Here is a 17,568-nt window from a genome sequence, read left to right on the forward strand (position 1 = left end):
CTCATTAACTTGCACTTCAGATTCGCCGTCCTCGGGCTTCCTGCCCTTAACCAACATTCTGCTGTGGATATAAAAGAAACCGGGTATGAGTAAGAACGTGAACAACACGAACTGTCACGCAGCCCAAGTGCTACAAACAAATGTAAAATTGCAACAGTGGTAATGCTCCTAAGATGCTCAGAGCGGTGCCTCACGATGGTTAGCAACAGGGATGGTGGTGATGGATGCTGGGAAGTCATGGAGTGAGGTGCTCAGTGGGTATAACAGGGCATTTGGTGCAGAGAGGGAGGGCTCTGGAGCTAAACTTCTGCGTGGCCATCCCGGCCCCGTTTGTGCTTCAGCTGCTTCATCTGTAACGTGGAGAGGATTCAGGTGCCTGCCTTGGAGTTTTGTTGTAATCCATGCAAAGTGCTTAGGATGTTCCGAGCAGATGGTAGGAGCGCAAAATGCTACTTTTCAAAAATCATCATCATCATTTTATCATCATCATATTGTTATATTCATCAAGGGAGGCTTTCCAGAGGAAATGATTTTGAGCTGAGCTATGAAAGATGAGTCAGCCATAGCTAGGCAACAATGGGAGGGACAAGCATCCCAGGCTGAAGGAAGGGCATGTACAAAAGTCCTGTGGTGCATAGGATTGGTGGTGCCTTTGGGGAACTGAATAAAGCTGGTGGGGCTGGAGCAGAGTGATCAAGGAGGAACGTGGTGAGAGATGAGACTGGCGAGATCAGCTGGGGCCAGAGCAGGTAGAGCTTGGGTACCTTTATTAGGGTTTTTGGTCTTTTACCCTGAGAGCAGACAGTAACAACAAAGGGTTTTAAGTGGGGTACTGTCCAAATCTGATTTGCGATTTGAAAGGCTCCCCCTAGTGGCTTTGGGAAGAATGAATGGGAAGAGCAGAAGAGGGTTTTGGTGGGGTGGGGCTGGTAGGGGTGGAGAGATGACAGCAGAGAAGAATCTAATAGGGGGACCCCGTAAGAGCCGGGGATGAGAGTCAGGTAGCTGTGAAGGGCGAGGGAGAGGACAGAGGTCAGGACGATCCCCCACCCTTTAGTTAGTGTAGCCAGCCACTTGGTGGACGTTGGTGCCTGAGAACGTGGTGGTAGGGGTGAGAGGACCTCACCTCTCTGAGCCTCAGTTTCCTCATTTGTATTCTGCATCCTGTTGTGAGGATTATTACATGAACACATAAAAGAGCAGTCAGCTCCTCAATATATGTCTTCTTCCTTCAAACCTACCCCTCGAGACCTGCCTCTTTGCAGAGTAAACATAGTGACTGTCTCCCTGGGGTCAGGGCGTCCGTTCTGCCTGTTCCAGGTTCTGCCTTTAGCTGATGAGGCCGGAGTTCACTGGCAGTGGGCGGCTGACCCAGATCCCAGCCCCTCCCAGCGGTGGAGGCGTCTCTGCCCACTGGCCTTCGTGTCTTCAGGGCTGAATAAGAGGTAATGAGTCTGCTAGAAAAGTGGGTCAGAGGCCCATTAGCTCAGGCTCAATGCTGCTGAAAGGCTCGGTCACCACTGTCTGCTTTAATGAGCACATGGGCTCCGGGGTGTGATAGCTGGAATGTTGGGCCCCTTGAGAGAGGGGTTGGAAGGCCACGTCCTGCAGGGCCTGAGAGTGCAGGACTTAGGCTTAAAGATGGACTGGGTTCCTGGGGTGGCTTCTTGGGGCTTACTTGCCAGCCCCGCCACCTGGCACCTGCCACAGGCTCAGCTCTGAGTACCATCTCATCCAATCCCCTTAATACCCCATGGGGAGGCTGGACGGTGACCACCCCCATTTATAGAAGAGAAAACAGAGGCTCAGCAACATGAGAGAAGCTGCCCAAAGTCTCACAGTCAGGAACTGGGGTTTGTGTCTGATCCCGGGGAAGGGTGTTTTAGTTTGCCATGCAGGCCAGGCACCTTTGCTCAGCCATAGCTCTCTCCAAGCTCCTGCCCCAAAGAGCCGACTGCCCCAGGAAGTCTGCCCTGTGAGTCCTGGGGTACCTCAAACAGCACACCTAAACCTGAACCCCCCGGCCTCCCCTGCTCTGTCCCCTTTCTGGGGGCAGATGGAGGGCTCTCAGAGTCTGGAGTTAGACTCCTGTAAGTCACCCCGAACTCCTTTCCCTCCCTTGATCCCATGCCCACTGGTTTCGTCTCTCATTTATTCAACATTTAGTGAACACCTACTGTGTGCCAGGCACTGTTCTAGGCTCAGTGGAGAAGCCAGGAAAATACACAAAACTTTCTACAGTCTACCACAGGGAGACAGACTATGCAGTAAACAAAAATGGGCAAATGATATGTGTTGCAGGATGCTGAGTGTTGTGAAAAAGAATAGAGCTGGGTCAGAGGAACTGGGAATCTTGGGAGGGAGGGTTGCACTTTCTAAATAGGCAGTCAGAGTGTGCCTTAGAAGAAGCTGACATCTGAGCAAGGACATTAAAGGATCGAGGGAACTAGTCATGGGGATATTGCAGGGAAGAGCATTCTAGGAAGGGGAACAGCCAGGGCAAAGGCCCTGAGGAAGAGATGGGCCTTGCATATTGAAAGAATGGCAAGGAGTGTGAGTGGAGAGGAGTACGAAGAGGAGAGAGATGTGAGGACACAAAGTCAGAGAAGAAGCAGAGAGGTGGGTAACGTGCAGGGCCTCGCAGGATGCTGTCAGACTTGGCATTCACGCTCAGTGAAACGGACAAAGGAGCGATGTGCTCTGATTGACCTTCTGAAAGGCTCATTCATGCGGGGAGGCGGGGAGACCAATGAGGAGGCTGCTGCTAAATCCAGGTGAGAGAAGGTGGCAGCCAGGTCCGGCGGTGGGTGGGAGCCGAGCAGGTGAGGGAATGGTTTGATTTGGCCTGTGTGTGGGAGATCGAGGCAACGGGGCTCCCTGATGGATTAGATGTGGGCTGTGAGAGGAGAGGCGGAGTCCAGGTTGACTCCCAGGTATGGGGTCTGAGCACCCCAGTGTGGATTTCCCTACAACCAAGATGAGGAAGGCTGTGGGTGGAGCGGGTTTGGGAGGAAAAGCAGGAGTCCAGTTTCAGGCCTGTGGAGGTTGAAATGCCTCCTGGACATCTGAGTGGAGATACGGAGTACGAGCTGGGCGCGTGGAATTTGGATGGTCAGCAAGGGCTGAGTCTCAGAGCCCTGGAGAGAAGAGGAGGGTCGGCAGAGGAGCCTGCGAAGGACAGGCCAATGGGAGAAGAGAACCAGGAGAACCGAGGGGCTAGGGGTCAAGTAAGAGAGAGACTGAGCATCAGCCATTGGGTTTAGCAACACAGAGGCTTTGCCCCCAGAGTCAGCTGAATAATGGCCCCCAAAGGCATCAGGCCCTCATTCCTGGACCCAATTAATGTTATTTCATGTGGAAAAATGGTCTTCGCAGATGTGATTAAGTTAAGGATTTTGAGATGGGAAGATTATCCTGGATTATCCAGGTGGATCCTTAATACCGTCATAGCTGTTCTTATTGCAGAAGGGCAGAGGGGGATTTGACCCAAACAGAAGGGATGACGGCATGACCGCGGAGGGTGCCACTGGAGCGGTGAGGGACAAGTCCAGGAATGTCGGCCGCCTCCAGACGCTGGAAGAGGCAAGGAGCTGATTCTGCCCTAGAGCTCCGGAGGGAGCACGGCCCTGCTGACCCCTTGACTTCAGATTTCCAGTCTCCAGAACCGTGAACGAATTAACTTTCGTTGCTTTCAGCCACCAAGTCCATGGCGATTTGTTACAGGAGCCGCTGGAAACGAATACACTCCCTTCAGGATCACATAAACATGCTTCCCCTCATCTGAGTCGCCGTCACCAGCGACGGTAACAGCCTGAGCACCAGACTCCTGTCCCCTGCCTGCCGCAGCCCCGCCCCCCTCCACACTGTCTGGCTGGGTAAGGTCCCTCTCACATTTCCTCAGCACAGAGCCCACGCTTATCAGCCTGAAGCCCAAGGCTCTCCCCGACATGGTCCCTGACTACTTCTCCACGCTCGTTGCTCACCACGAGCCCCACCATTTTGCTCCAGCTACATCAATCTCTGTGGTTTTCAAATGCTTCATGTTTTCCAGCTTCTGAGCCTTTGCATTGCTGTTCCCTCTGCCGAGAATACTCTTCCCTGTACCAGGTCTCCACATCACTTGCTTCCTCCTTGACTTCAGGTCTTTGCCCAAAGACCTTCCCTGATGACTGATTTAAAAGTGCACCCCCCTCTTCACCCTCCCATTTCTGGTTCCTCTGCCCTACCTTGTTTTTCTCCATGGTACTCATCACTACCTCTGTATTGATATTTAACTCGTTTGTTCATTCTCTGTTACCCCCATTTAAATTACATTCCACAGGGGCAGGGAATTTAGAATGAGTGACTTAAGCAATAAATGTTTATTTCTCACAGTTCTGGAGGCTGGGAGGTTTAGGATGAAGACAGAGGCAGGCAGATTTGATGTCTGGAGAGAGCTCTGGGCTACTTGTCCCTTATAAGGGCACCGATCTCCTCTTGGGGACTCTACCCCCATGACCTCATCCAAACCTCATCACCCCCAAAGGCCCCACCTCCAAACACCATCACATAGGGGGTTAGGCTTCAACATATGAATCTGAGGGGCACACAAACATTCAGTCCATAGCAGGATGTTTTGGGGGTGATCATTAAGGTCTCCTGGAACCTTTAGCCCCTTATAATTCTCCAGGTCAAAAACTCCTAATCTTTCTGAGCCATAGGCTTCTTCTCTGAGCAAAGCTTTTAAATGCATGAAATAAAATACATTCAATTACAAAAGGTTCCAATTAGATTGAAATGCAGTTGTCAAAATATTAAAAAAATATTTTTGGTATATAATAAATGTGTTTCTTTATTAACACACTAAATAACAGGAGCGAGGGACAGGTCTAATTAGTATCATAATTTTGAAGCAGTGGAGAGTGTAAATAATCTTCTGCGGGAGCCGTGGTGACAATAATGTGACATGAAAATATCTGTGATTTCTCTTGGTGACAAAGTCTTGGGCACTACAAATACTGTGGTTTTCTGTTGGCCTTCACAAGGGAAGGAAATGCTGAGTTTTAGTTTGAAGTGAGTGAAAAGAAAGATGTCATTTATTTTTCACATCTGAGTTTACCAACCCCCTCCACTAAGAGTCCCAGCCATTGACGGAATTAGAAGCCAGTAGGGAAGAACTTGGGCCCCTGGAGTTTTCAGAGTAGAGGGGTTCCTGAGAAGTTTACCCCCTGTGGCTAAAATGGGCACAATAGGGAACAGCAACAGCAAACCTGAGCACAGTGCAAGCCTGCCCCGCCCCTCCCCTCGGCCCTGGTGACTCACCAAACGTCCTTTCTCAGGAAGACCAAATATAAACAGTTCAGGATTACTTGAGAACAAGATGTTTGTTTACCTTTTAAAACTGCAGACATGGCAAAGCGCTCAGGCCCACAAACGCAATTAATAATAATTTAGGTCAGTCTCTCCTGGGGTGAAGCTGCTTCCTGATTTCAGAGGCAAAAACCAACCTTTTCCTTGTTTTGTGTTCAGGTACCAAGTAGGTTGTTTATTTCTCCTTAATCAGAGATATTTTTATTGTGCGCTCCCCAACCCAGGTTATACAAGCAATACATGCTCATTGTAAAAATTTTAAAACACGACACAAAGTGAAATTTCCTCCTTTTAGCTCAGTCCCCAGAGAGAGCCCTGATAGAGTGGAATCATCCTTTGTGTCATCATGCATGACCTTGCACACATTACCACTGGTACACGTCTTTGCTTCCAAACAGCGTTCTATGAAAACAGCTCTCCACTTTGTACCTTTCACCTTCTATATCACAACTATCACTTGTCAGTATGTCTGTCTTCTCAACTAGAATTTGAGGTTTGAAGGAGGAAATATTGTACTTTATAAATCTTTACAAATCTAATACATTGCCTAATAATTTGCACAGAGTAGGATTCAATAAATATTTGCTGAACGGATAACCAAATTAATGAAGAAACAATTTTTTCAGATGATAGCATAAACACCTTTTTGTGTTTGTCCTTTGAACGCTACTTCATTGTTTCAGAGTAGCTGAGAATTAAGTTGTGTGGACGTGATTAATTTTTTAATAACCACAATTTTTCAAGCCTATGTCTGTTGTGCACTGAATATCCTTATAATGTATGTATCTTTGCATACTTCTTTATGGGTTTTTAGACTCAGAGAAGGGTTTATTTTGATAGATATTGCCAAATTGCCCTTTCTATAGGTTGTAACAAATTACTGACACTCAAGAACCTTTTTCTGTTTGCTCACTAACATTGAATACTTTTTAAAAATTATATACTTTGAAATTTCAAGCTTATGAAAAAGTTGCTAAAACAATACAAAGAAGTCTCATACACTCCTCATCCAGATTCCCAAATTGTTAACATTTCATCACAATTTGTGTGCGCGCGCGCTCTCTCTCCGTGATTTTTTCTCTGAATCTTTGGGGGGCAAGCTGCAGACATAATATCACATCATCTCTAAACATTGCAATCTGTGTTCCCCAAACCACGTTCATTCTGCTGCACCTCCTCCACGCAATCATCCAAGAAACCAATTTTGGTACCAACACCCCAACCAGTTCACAGACCACATCAACTGTCCCAACGCTGTGCCGTTCCCCTCCTGGTCCAGGATCTTCTCCAACAATAGGTACTGCATTTAGTTCTAATGCATCTTCAGTTTCTTCCAATCTGGAATAGTTCTTCCATTTTCCTTGTCTTTTTAGTCTTCAACAGTTTGAAAGGCATGGGCCTTATATTCTCTGCAATGACCCTCAATCCACACCCACCTGCTGCGTCCAAAATTCCAGGCTCAGGCCACGCTCTTTAGCAGGAAGACCACAGATACACAGGTATGATGCTATGTCGGGAGGCACATGGCAGTGACCCATCCCATCCTGGAGACGTTAACCTTGGGCTCATGGTCACATTGGTGCCTGTCCCATTTCTCTACCTTCACCCCACCCCTTCCACTTAGTAATTGATCAGTATGTTGTGGGGAGTCTTGCTGGGTTTGTGTCAATATTCTGTTCTTTGTCAAACCTCCTCCACAGATGACTCCTGCTGGATCAGCTATCTCTGTGACAGTTGCTAAATGGGGATTTTCTATTCCCATTATTCTTTCTACATTTATTAGTTGGCTTTCTATTGTAAGGAAAAGCCTTTCTCTTTGTCACATTAATTTTTATCAGCAGGAGCACGTGGATTCTTATTTTATAATCCATTTCTATCATTATTTATTGTGATGTCAAATTGTCCCAGATTTGTCCAGTAGGGAGCCCAGTGTCCTTTTGACATGTGTCCATCATTCATTAATTATTTCCTTACTTTCTGGCACAACGAGATATTCTAGGTTCATCTGCTCATCTTGCATCTTCCCTGCCTCAGCCTTGGAATCAGTCATTTCTTTGATTAGCTCTGGTTCAACTCAGTGGAGGATGATATTTAAAACCAGGATATGGGCATTCAGTATATATGTGCTACTGGGATGTCATTGCTTCTGTCTGTTTATGCATATATTTGTGTATCTATCTGTTCATCTATCTATGGATCTAAGTGTTTTTCTATCTACCTACCTACTTACATATCTTCCTACCTATTCCATGTGTACAGAGTTTAATATATCATATACACTCATATTTGATTTATTTTGCCATTAATCATATTACTTGGATTATTTAGATACCTAATTATTATTATTTTTACTTGAACTGCTTTTTATTTTTTTGCATTTAAAAATTTTTATTTTTCATTACAGTTTACATCCAGTATTATTTTGTATTGCTTTCAGGTGTACAGCACAGTGGTTAGGCTTAACTGTCAAGAACCAAGAGAGAGGAGTTCAAGTTTTCTACTCTTGTATTTCTATTGGTTTCACATTGTATTTATCAATAGTTTTTGCCTCATATATTTTCGTGCTACATTACCTGGAACATTAAGTATCACGACACTTATTCTCATTGTGTTTTATATCTTCTGTCATTATAGTTGCTGCTGCTTCTTGTTGAGTACTTTCTGGTTTCAATTCACCCTTTTCTGATATTCATGCCACGGATCCCGGTTTCTTTCAGTTTGCATTTATCTGACATATCCTTGAAAATCATTTTAATTTCAACTCCTGTCCAGTTCTTGTCCTTGCCTCCCACTTTTTCTGCTCTCAACTCAACTCACTAGTTACTGATAGAGTTTATCATATGTCTTTACTTTTTAAAAAACAGTGTGCTCAAACCTTCTTTTCTTGAGTTATCAAGACACAAAATAGTATGCAATAATGTCAAGGAACTCTTTACTAAGAAAAACTGAAAATCTAAGATTCACATTTCCTCCCCATCATATTTTGTTATGATCTGAGATTTCATCACAGTTTATTATATTCTATTTTTCTTATTTATTTTTACAGAAGATAGATTTTTAAAGTAATTGTATACTTTTCATTTTAACTTAAAATTATTCTTCACAGTTATGGAGCCTTAGTTTTATAGTTAAAAGAATCCAAGACTCAGTTCTTGCCCTTTCTTTCAATAGCTTCCCTATCTCTGACTTATTTTGGATGATCTTTTGGTTGTCTGGGTTTTATTATAAAAACGTTTCTTAACAAGAGGAAGAATATAGGAATCCCCTCAGTTTCCCCATGTGAACATTTGAATATCAAAAGACCAAAGTAACATCTGCAAAGTTTTTAGGGAACAAAAGTATGACTTAAGAATTTCATATCCAAGAAATCTCTCCTTTATATTTATTTGGGGACCATTTGATCCACCAACATTTTAAAAAATAACTTGGTATTCCTGACTGGATGCTTATAGAAGTCCTTCTTAAATACTTTAAGTTGAGCATCTTGATCAGAATAGACCTAGTTTATCATCTCTCTCTCTCTCTCATGTTTTTGCAATGCTGTATACCCTTTCAATCTCCATATTCAGTTTTTTCCTTTATTATATGATGGATTTTTTATGATGTATTTGCTCTGTTCTCTTCTTTAAGGCTACTCCTCTGCATGCTTTACTCCCATTGTCTGTCACCAATAACCATCATCTTCTCTAATGGTTCCCAACTCTTTGCAACTCATCCTGGGTTCTTCCGCCACCCTCAGCTTCACCATCCAATTAGTGAACCTGTGTGGGCGGTGCCCTCAGACAGTTCAGTAACTTTTTGCATAGCCCCCAATCTCTCTTGACTTCAGTTTCCTCATGAAGCAAGAAAAGGGAGAAAAGGGAAAACCAAAGAAAGGAAACAGTTACCGAGCTCCTTCTTTTTGTTATAGGCATAAGGATTTGACGTCAAAGAGACTGGGTCAAGTCCAACTTGGCTGCTTCTTAGCTTTGTGTTCCTGGCAAACCAACACCCCCTTTCTGAGTTTATTTCCTCTTTAAATGGGGGTGATAATATGCATTCTGAGGATGAAACGAGGCAGTGGACCCGGCACAGGTAAGCGTTTGATACCTTTTAGGCAGCCTCCCTCCCTTCCTCTTTCCTTCCTTGCTTCGTCAAGAATCTGTCCATGGAGCTGTATTTTTCCATCCAGGCCAATGCTCTCTCCCTACGAGTGTGCACGCTGTTTGGGAGAGTGGACCGTGAGCTGAGGCTGTGAGCGGCAAGTGCATCCACTCCTTCAGCCTCTGTCCCTGGCTTACAAAGGTCACGTTCATCCAAACAGCAATTTCAGGGCATACTTCATTTCTGATTGGTTGGTGCTTCTGCAAAATTAAATGGAGAGAACACTGAAGTGCCAAGGAACACGATGAACTCATCATAGAAGCAGAGTGAGCTCTTCACCCAACTCCAAAAGCTCTAAAATTAGACAGCAAACCCTGTGAGGAGGGCTCAGTCCACTCTTGCTCCAAAGCAAAGGGTGTTCTGTTTACCCAGAGGTCCTAAAGTTTGGGGGACAGACCCTCCAGGCTGTGGCATCTCTCCTCTTCCTCCACTTCCATGTGAGCACCTGCCGAACAACATTTCACTTAATTAAAAATCAACTTTATTGAGGCGTAATTTACATGTGAGAAAATGTACCCATTCTAGGCATCCGGCTGAAGGAGCCTTAACGAAACCCCTATTTATGTAAACCATCACCCAACAGAACATTTCCATCACCCCACTAATTTTTCTTTTTACTTCAGAAATATTGCAAGCATCCAAAAAAGAACTGGTATTAATAGTGCAAAATAGCACCTACGAATTTGCCACGAAGGGTTTAGCAAACATTACTGTTCTGCCATATGCACTTTGGTCTGTTCTCATGCCTCCTCTCTCTCTCTAAAAAATGGAATAAAATTCTTTTGAAGAAATGAAACGTGATAGACACACTTGGAGCCTTCCTAATTCCAATCCCCCAAGGGTAACCACTGTCACTACTGGTGTTTTAAATGTAACATGTCCCACCCGTGTTTTAAAACTCTTATTGTACTGTGTATGATCACCAACAATACACAGCATTGTTGGGGAGGCTTTTGATATTTACATAAAACAGTGCCACAGTGTATGTGTCCTTTTGCCACTTATTTTTACTCAGCAGGTGCTTTTAAGATCTATTTACCTTTCTACAAGTAGGTAGTTCTTTGGCCTTAATATAGTGTTGAAGTGTAAGAATGTTTTAAAATGTCCTTATCTAGCCCCTATTGATAGGCAGTTAGGTTGCTTCCTCTTTTCTTCCCAATAATATTAATGCTGCGGTGACTATCTTTGAGCCCATGTGTAAGAGTTAGTCTAGGGGATTAACCTGAAAGTGGAATTGTTGGGTCAGGGGCTCATAGGGTGTGCACATCTCCACCTTCACTAGATGCTACCAAAATCAGTCTCCAAGATGACAATGCCAGCACTCCACCCAGAATAGACAAGAGTTCCCGTTTCTGCCACCTCCTCTATAATCTCTGCTGTTGTTAGGTCCCCTCCCCCAGGCTGATATTTATGACATGATGTTAGCTGTTCTGATTTATATTTCCCTGACTACCAGTGAAGCTGAGCATGTTTTCATACATTTATTGGCCTTTAGAGTTCCTTTTGTGAATGACTATTGATATTTTTGTCTTCTGATCGCTTCTACTTCTACAAAATAAAAAGCAATGTCAACAGCCGAGAGTGGAAGGCAGTAGGGGTTGGGGATTTGAAGGGAGGGGAGGGACATGGCTTCCTTGAAAGCAGACCCAAGACAAGGATGCCGGAGCATGTAATTTATTTGGAAGGTGATCCCAGGACACATGGGTGGGGGAGGGGGAAGTGAGGCAAGGAAGGAAAGGGAGCCAGTAAGGGGTGCATGGTCAAGCTCATCACCAGAGCAGGTGACTAAAGGTCAATCCCCTGAATTGGGAGCCACCAGGAGCTCAGGCGGTTTTTGCCTGAAGGTTGCTCCTGCACTTAGGCAGACTGCAGGGGGTGGGAAGAGACCTCTGGCTCCCAGAGAAAGCCTTTAGCCAAAGACATGCGGATGGTGGCCATCAGAAGTTGGGTCAGCACCCAGACAGTCAGAACCCAGGAGTCCTAAGTGGGACCCTGCCAGCATCTTTGGAGGGAGAGTGAATGAACCAGTTACAGAGAGTAAGGAACAAGCTTGCCAAGCAGTGCCATAAAGGGCCCCTCAGAGCTAATGGTGGTCGGTTACGGGAGCCAGAGAGCATGACAGGCACTCGAGGGACCTTAGTCACCACCAACCCTCTGGCTTCCAAATGAAAAGGAACTTTCCCCAAATCACAAAGTGCACTTAGCACAGTCGGGATGGCGGGTTGCAATCTTCCGGGGCCTTGGATAGAAGAAACACAATTTTAAAATGGTTTTTTAATTTTATCAAAGTAAACACAACTATTGGAGAAAATTCAGAAAATCTAGACAAAAAGATAATTAAAAATTATACCTATAACCCAGAGACAACTACTGTCAACAACTAGGTCTTGTTTTCTAGGCATATTTATACCCATATAGTTTTTTTTTCATCAAAATTTTGACCACATGATATATGTAGACCATACTGTCCTGTATGATTTTTTTCATGTTAGAGTGTACCATGTATGTCTTTCTATATCATTGAATATTCTTCCACATAAATGTTACATGCTCTACAATATTCCATTGTTAAACAATTAAATTGTGGGTTTCTTTTTTTCATTGTATGGACACCACTGTAATAGACTTCCCAGAAACTATGAGCACGACTATGATTATTTCCTAAGAATGAATCCCTAGGAATGGAATTGGCAGCTCAGAAGATAAGTACTTTTCAAGGCTCTTACTACATATGGCCAGTTTGACAAACTTGGTTAACTTTGGCAATTGTGACTATCCAGTTACTCAGACCAAAATTCCTGGGTCATTCTGCATATGGTCATGTTGTACTTTGTGGAGGGGAGGGGTGTTTCTGTAGGGTTCCTATAAATGGGTTTGCTGAGTTTACCGTTTTGATGAACACCGCCAAATTGTCTTCTAAAGTATTTACCCCAATCCAATATTCTTATCCTAAAACATGCTCTCTTTCTCTTTCTCTCTTTCTTCCTTTCTCTCCCTCTTCTTCCCTCCCTCCTTCCTTTTTACTATTAAATACTTTCATAGAGATAAGTAGTTGTTTGTTTCATATAGAACATGCACATTTTTAAAAGCCTGTTTTTAGGTATCTTTTGCTTTTTATTGCTGGTATGCATCAATTGTTAAATCCGCTATATTTTATAATTAATTATTACTGGAAATCTAAGAACACTATTGATTTTTATGTACCTATTTTACCTTACTGAAAGTATTATTATTTCTAACAGGTTTTAATTTATTTTTGTGTTTTTTTTTCTGGATAGAAAATTATATAATGTGTGAATATTGATCATTTTGCTTTTTCCCCTAATATATGCCTCTTATTTCATTGTCCTCCTGGTTACTTTAGAAGTACTTCAGAAGAGGCCCCTGGCTGGTTTGGCTCAGTGGATTGAGCGTCGGCCTGCGAGCTAAGTGTCGCTGGTTCGATCTTCCAGTCAGGGCACATCAGAGAAGGAAAACTCTGACTCCAAAAAACCTCCGCTGCCTTGCGGCATACCTTTTCAGGGGAAAGGCTAAGGGAGTAAACCCCGACAGAAAATCCGGAGCCGGAGTCCCTAAGGCGGTTTGACGTTGTAGTCAACACCGGCAACTCCTGCGGCGCACCTGAAGCCAAGCTGTATTGACTCCGTCTTTCCCTTGGACCCTTCAGCTGCGAAGAGAGGGGGGGTCTGCTGCATGGGCAACAGCAGACTCTCCATATCACCCTGCCCAGGCTCTGTAGCTTCAGCTTCACTGGAGAGGACACTCCAGCGTCATCGCAAGATGTCGATTCAACACGGGAGGAGACAGATACCGGGTCACTCCCGAGTCGGACTGCACAGCCATTCTCGGCAGTGCAGATAGACTCTTAAGAAGCTACACCATCATCTTTCGAGACGGACGGCTGCCGACGACTTCAGAAGAGAGTGCGAAAACTATGGTAGACAGCAGTGTCCTTTGCCCTTTCTTATGATTGAAGGGACATGCTCCTGGGTGTCTTCCCATTGAACATGATGTCAACAGTCATTTGATGAGTATGTGTAATTTTTTTGTCATGCTGCAAAAATATCCTTTTATCCTAAGTTGATGAAACATTGCTATCAGGGATAGATGTTATTTTAAAAATTGTTTTTCAGGCATCTATTGAAATTGTTCTTTTTCTTCTTATATTAACACCCTATCAAATTGTGAACAATCATCACTTAATCTCACATTTCTTCTTTTGACATCCTGTTTTACTTACTTGCTAATATTTTACTTTATACTTTTTCAGTGTGTTCATAATTGAGTTTGCCGAGTTCCATTTCATGCTTTGTCTACTTTTTATGTTGAGTCCTGGGTAATTTGTAAAACTAGTTGACAATTTTCTTTCTTTATGCATTGGCACTATTTAAATGGCAACAGATACCTGTGCTATTGCATGTTTGAGAGAATTCTGCTTTGCCTGATGTTAGCGTTGTGGCTTTGCTTTCTTGTCTGCATTCCCTAGAACATCTTTGTTTTCCCTCTTACTCATAATCTTTCTGAATCATTTTGTTTTATGCAATGTTTTGTTGGCCGTCTAGAGTTGTATTTTGTGTTTTGATTTTTTTAATGTGTTTTTGCCATGTTCACTTATTGTCATATTAATTTCTGTTGTTTAAAAATGTTAGGCTATTTTATTATTTTTTTGTTTTGATTCATTGTGGTATGATAGCTATGTATCTTTTGCTGTGTTGTTTATAATTTTTAAAGTAATTTAATGACTGTATAGATTCTGTGTTTTATATCGTTTAATAACTGAATAACAATTAATCCTAGATTCGCAAAGTCATCTATCATGAAAGCAAGACCTTGTCTCCTCCCTCTCTCTCTCTCTGAAAGAGGAGGAAAGTGTCACCTTTTTTACTTCCTTTAATTCTCTTCTCAGTCAGCTTAACTCCAAATCTATTCCATAATATTTCTGCCTTGTTCCTTTCTCTGTCAAAGAATTTAGTGTTTTTGTTTTATTTTATAAGTATATTTTCCATTTTAGTCTTATTTCCATATTTAGCATCTGGATAGAGTTGGCTCTCACTCCAGCCCTTCCCCAACAGAACTTCCATGTTCAAAAATATTTATTCATTCAACTTGTTCTTGAGAAAGAGTGCTTAGGTGCTCTCTTGTCCTAATGTTTAACAACAGCTTGTCTGTTTCCTTAACAGGTGGCTGGCACCTTGGCTGGGCATAGAATTCAGGGATCATGTCTTTTTATTCTTTCAAATCTTGTTTTGTCTTCTGGCAGCGAATTATATGGCAGGAAAGTCAGAGTCCTGATTTTCCTGCATTGATATTTACAGATTTTTTAATGTATATATAAAGCAAAATAATTTTTATCAGAATTTGACTAGGTGTTGTCCTCTTCTTGATGGGCTTCTTGGAGCTTCCATATTAGGAAAAATCTCTGAGTCTTCCGTGTTGCCAATATCATTTCTGTCTAGTTTGTTCTGGTTTCTTCTTTAGGAATATGGATTTCTTATGTTGACTCTCTATTGTCTTTCCTCTATGGGTTTTCTAACTTTTGGTCATTTGCCTCTATATTCTGCATTATTTTTCTCATGTCTATCCCCTACTTCGCTGATTTGGGTTTCTTCAATGAGAGTCTGTTTTTCACGGCTTCTTATACCATTTTTTTAAATGTTGCAATGGCATTGTTTATTTTTTATATATTTTAACAAAAATATTATTGTTGATGTTTTTTTTCTTAGAAATATTCATTCTTCTGTTATCGTGATTTGTTTTTATAGGATCTCATTCTTCATCCTTTTTTCTTTGGAGTCCTTGACATTTCTCCCATTTCAGTGAGAGTGGGAAGTAGATTTGCCCAAAATGTACATCTGTTCCATGGGTTTAATTTTCAGAAACATACTCTTCATATTCCTATGCTGCTGTTTATTTCCTTCTTTTGTTGCAAAGTTTTTGCTTGTCTCCTTTTTTCATCTTTGAATAGGATTCTATTTGGGATTGGAATTTGCCTCGGACTAGCATGGACAGATTTTCTTTGATGATTCCCTCCACCTCACACTCTACTCCTATATGTTCAAATAGCTTTGAATCATCTTACTAGAACCATATAAATAGCTATATGTTTGCATGCATTTAAACAAAGATACAAAACCAACAGAAAATATTGATTACTTCAAGGTGGAACTGGAAGGAGAGTGAGACTATTAACTTTTTCTTCAAAAATCTCTTTTTAAAAACTCATGAACATTTTGAATATCAGATAAAAATTTTTAAATATATTTTATTGAGTATGTTGTTACAGTAGTTCCAATTTTTCCCCTTTGCTCCTCTCTGCCCAGTACCCCCCTTCCCTCCAGCAATCCCACCCCACTTAGTTCATGTCCATGGGTCATGCATATAAGTTCTTTGGCTTCACCCTTTCCTATATTATTCGTAACTTCCCCCTGTCTATTTTGTACCAATCAATTATGCTCCTTAATCCCTGCACCATATCCCCATTTCTCCCTCTCTCCTCTCTCCCCTCCCAGCTGATAACCCTCCAAATGACCCCCATACCTATGATTCTGTTCCTATTCTGGTTTGCTTAGTTGGATTTTGTTTTTATTTTTTAGATTCAGTTGTTGATACTTGTGAGTCTGTTGTCATTTTAGTGTTCATAGTTTTGATCTTCTTTTTCTTAAGTAAGACCCTTTGACATTTCATATAATAATGGCTTGGTGATGACGAACTCCTTTAGCTTCACCTTGTCTGGGAAGCACTTCATCTGCCCTTCCATTCCAAATGATAGCCTTGCTGGATAGAGTAGTCCTGGTTGCAGTTTGCCTTTCATCATATTGAATACTGCTTGCCAGTCCCTACCTGCCTGCAAAGTGTCTTCTGAGAAATCAGCTAACAGTCCTATAGGCACCCCCTGTAGGCAACTCTCTGCCTCTCTCTTGCTGCCCCCAGGACTCTGTCTTTATCTTTCACTTTTGGCATCTCAATCATGATGCATCCTGGTGTGGTCCCCTCTGGGTCCAGCTCTCCTGGGACCCTCCATGTTTCCTGGACCTGTATGTCCATCTTCTTAACAAAATTTGGAAAGTTTTTCTCATTTTTTTTCAATTCTTGCTTCCTCATTCTGCACTGGTTGCTGTTTATTTTCTCCCTTAAGTTCCAAATCATTGATTTGAACCCCGGTTTCCTTCCCTTCACCATTGGTTTTGTGTGACTTTTCCTTCATTTTACTTAGCATAGCCTTCACTTCTTCTCTTATGCGTTTGCTGTACTCAAGCATATCTGTCAAGCCTATGAGCATCTTTATCACCAGTGTTTTGAATTCTGCGTCTGTTAGGTTGTTCTATCTCCTCATCTGTGAGGTTGGATATCTCCTCGTCACTTAGTTCTCCCACTGGAACCTTGATCCATTCTCCCTGTTGAGCCATACTTCTCTGTCTCCTCATTCTGACAGGCTCCTGTGTTTGTCTCTGCGTCCCAGGTAGAGGTGTCGCTCTTGTTACATTGTAAGGGGCGGAGCCTTAGGGATTCGTCAGTACATGGTGACCTGTTTCACCACGTTGTGGTGCTGTATGTGGGGGAGGGGTCTGAGAGGGAACAATGCTGCCTGCCCAGCACTTGCTCCTTTTCCAGGCACTTCTCTCACTTCTGTATGGGACTGGCGCCCCTCTAGCTGCTGCCATGGCCATCGTTCCCAGAGTGGGTGCATCTGTGGACATTCTAGGACCATGGGGGCCCTTTAAACAAGCGGACTCTGCAGAGAGACCAGCAGTTTCTGCCTCCGGCTTAACGCCCACTGGTCTGCACAGTTAGAAGCGATGAGGCTTGATTTTCCCCGGTGCTGGAACCATGAGCTTCGAGGTCTGGTGAGGAGCTTGGAACACTCCCCGGGTGTCCCCCCTGACTTTTTAAAATGTGTAACTGTGCTTTCTGCTGGCCTGCCACTGCCACCGCTGCTGCTGCCGCCACACTGCATTCTCTCAGCCCCGGCTCCACCCCTCCTACCTGTCCGGATGAGTATTTATTCTTTATTTCTTTGTTTGCTGGACTTCCATGCAGTTTGATTTTCTGGAACTCCTGGTTGTTTCTAGTTTTGAG

Source organism: Furipterus horrens, unplaced genomic scaffold (assembly GCF_987537825.1).
Source record: "Furipterus horrens unplaced genomic scaffold, mFurHor1.1.pri manual_scaffold_8, whole genome shotgun sequence".
NCBI classification, from domain to species: domain Eukaryota; kingdom Metazoa; phylum Chordata; class Mammalia; order Chiroptera; family Furipteridae; genus Furipterus; species Furipterus horrens.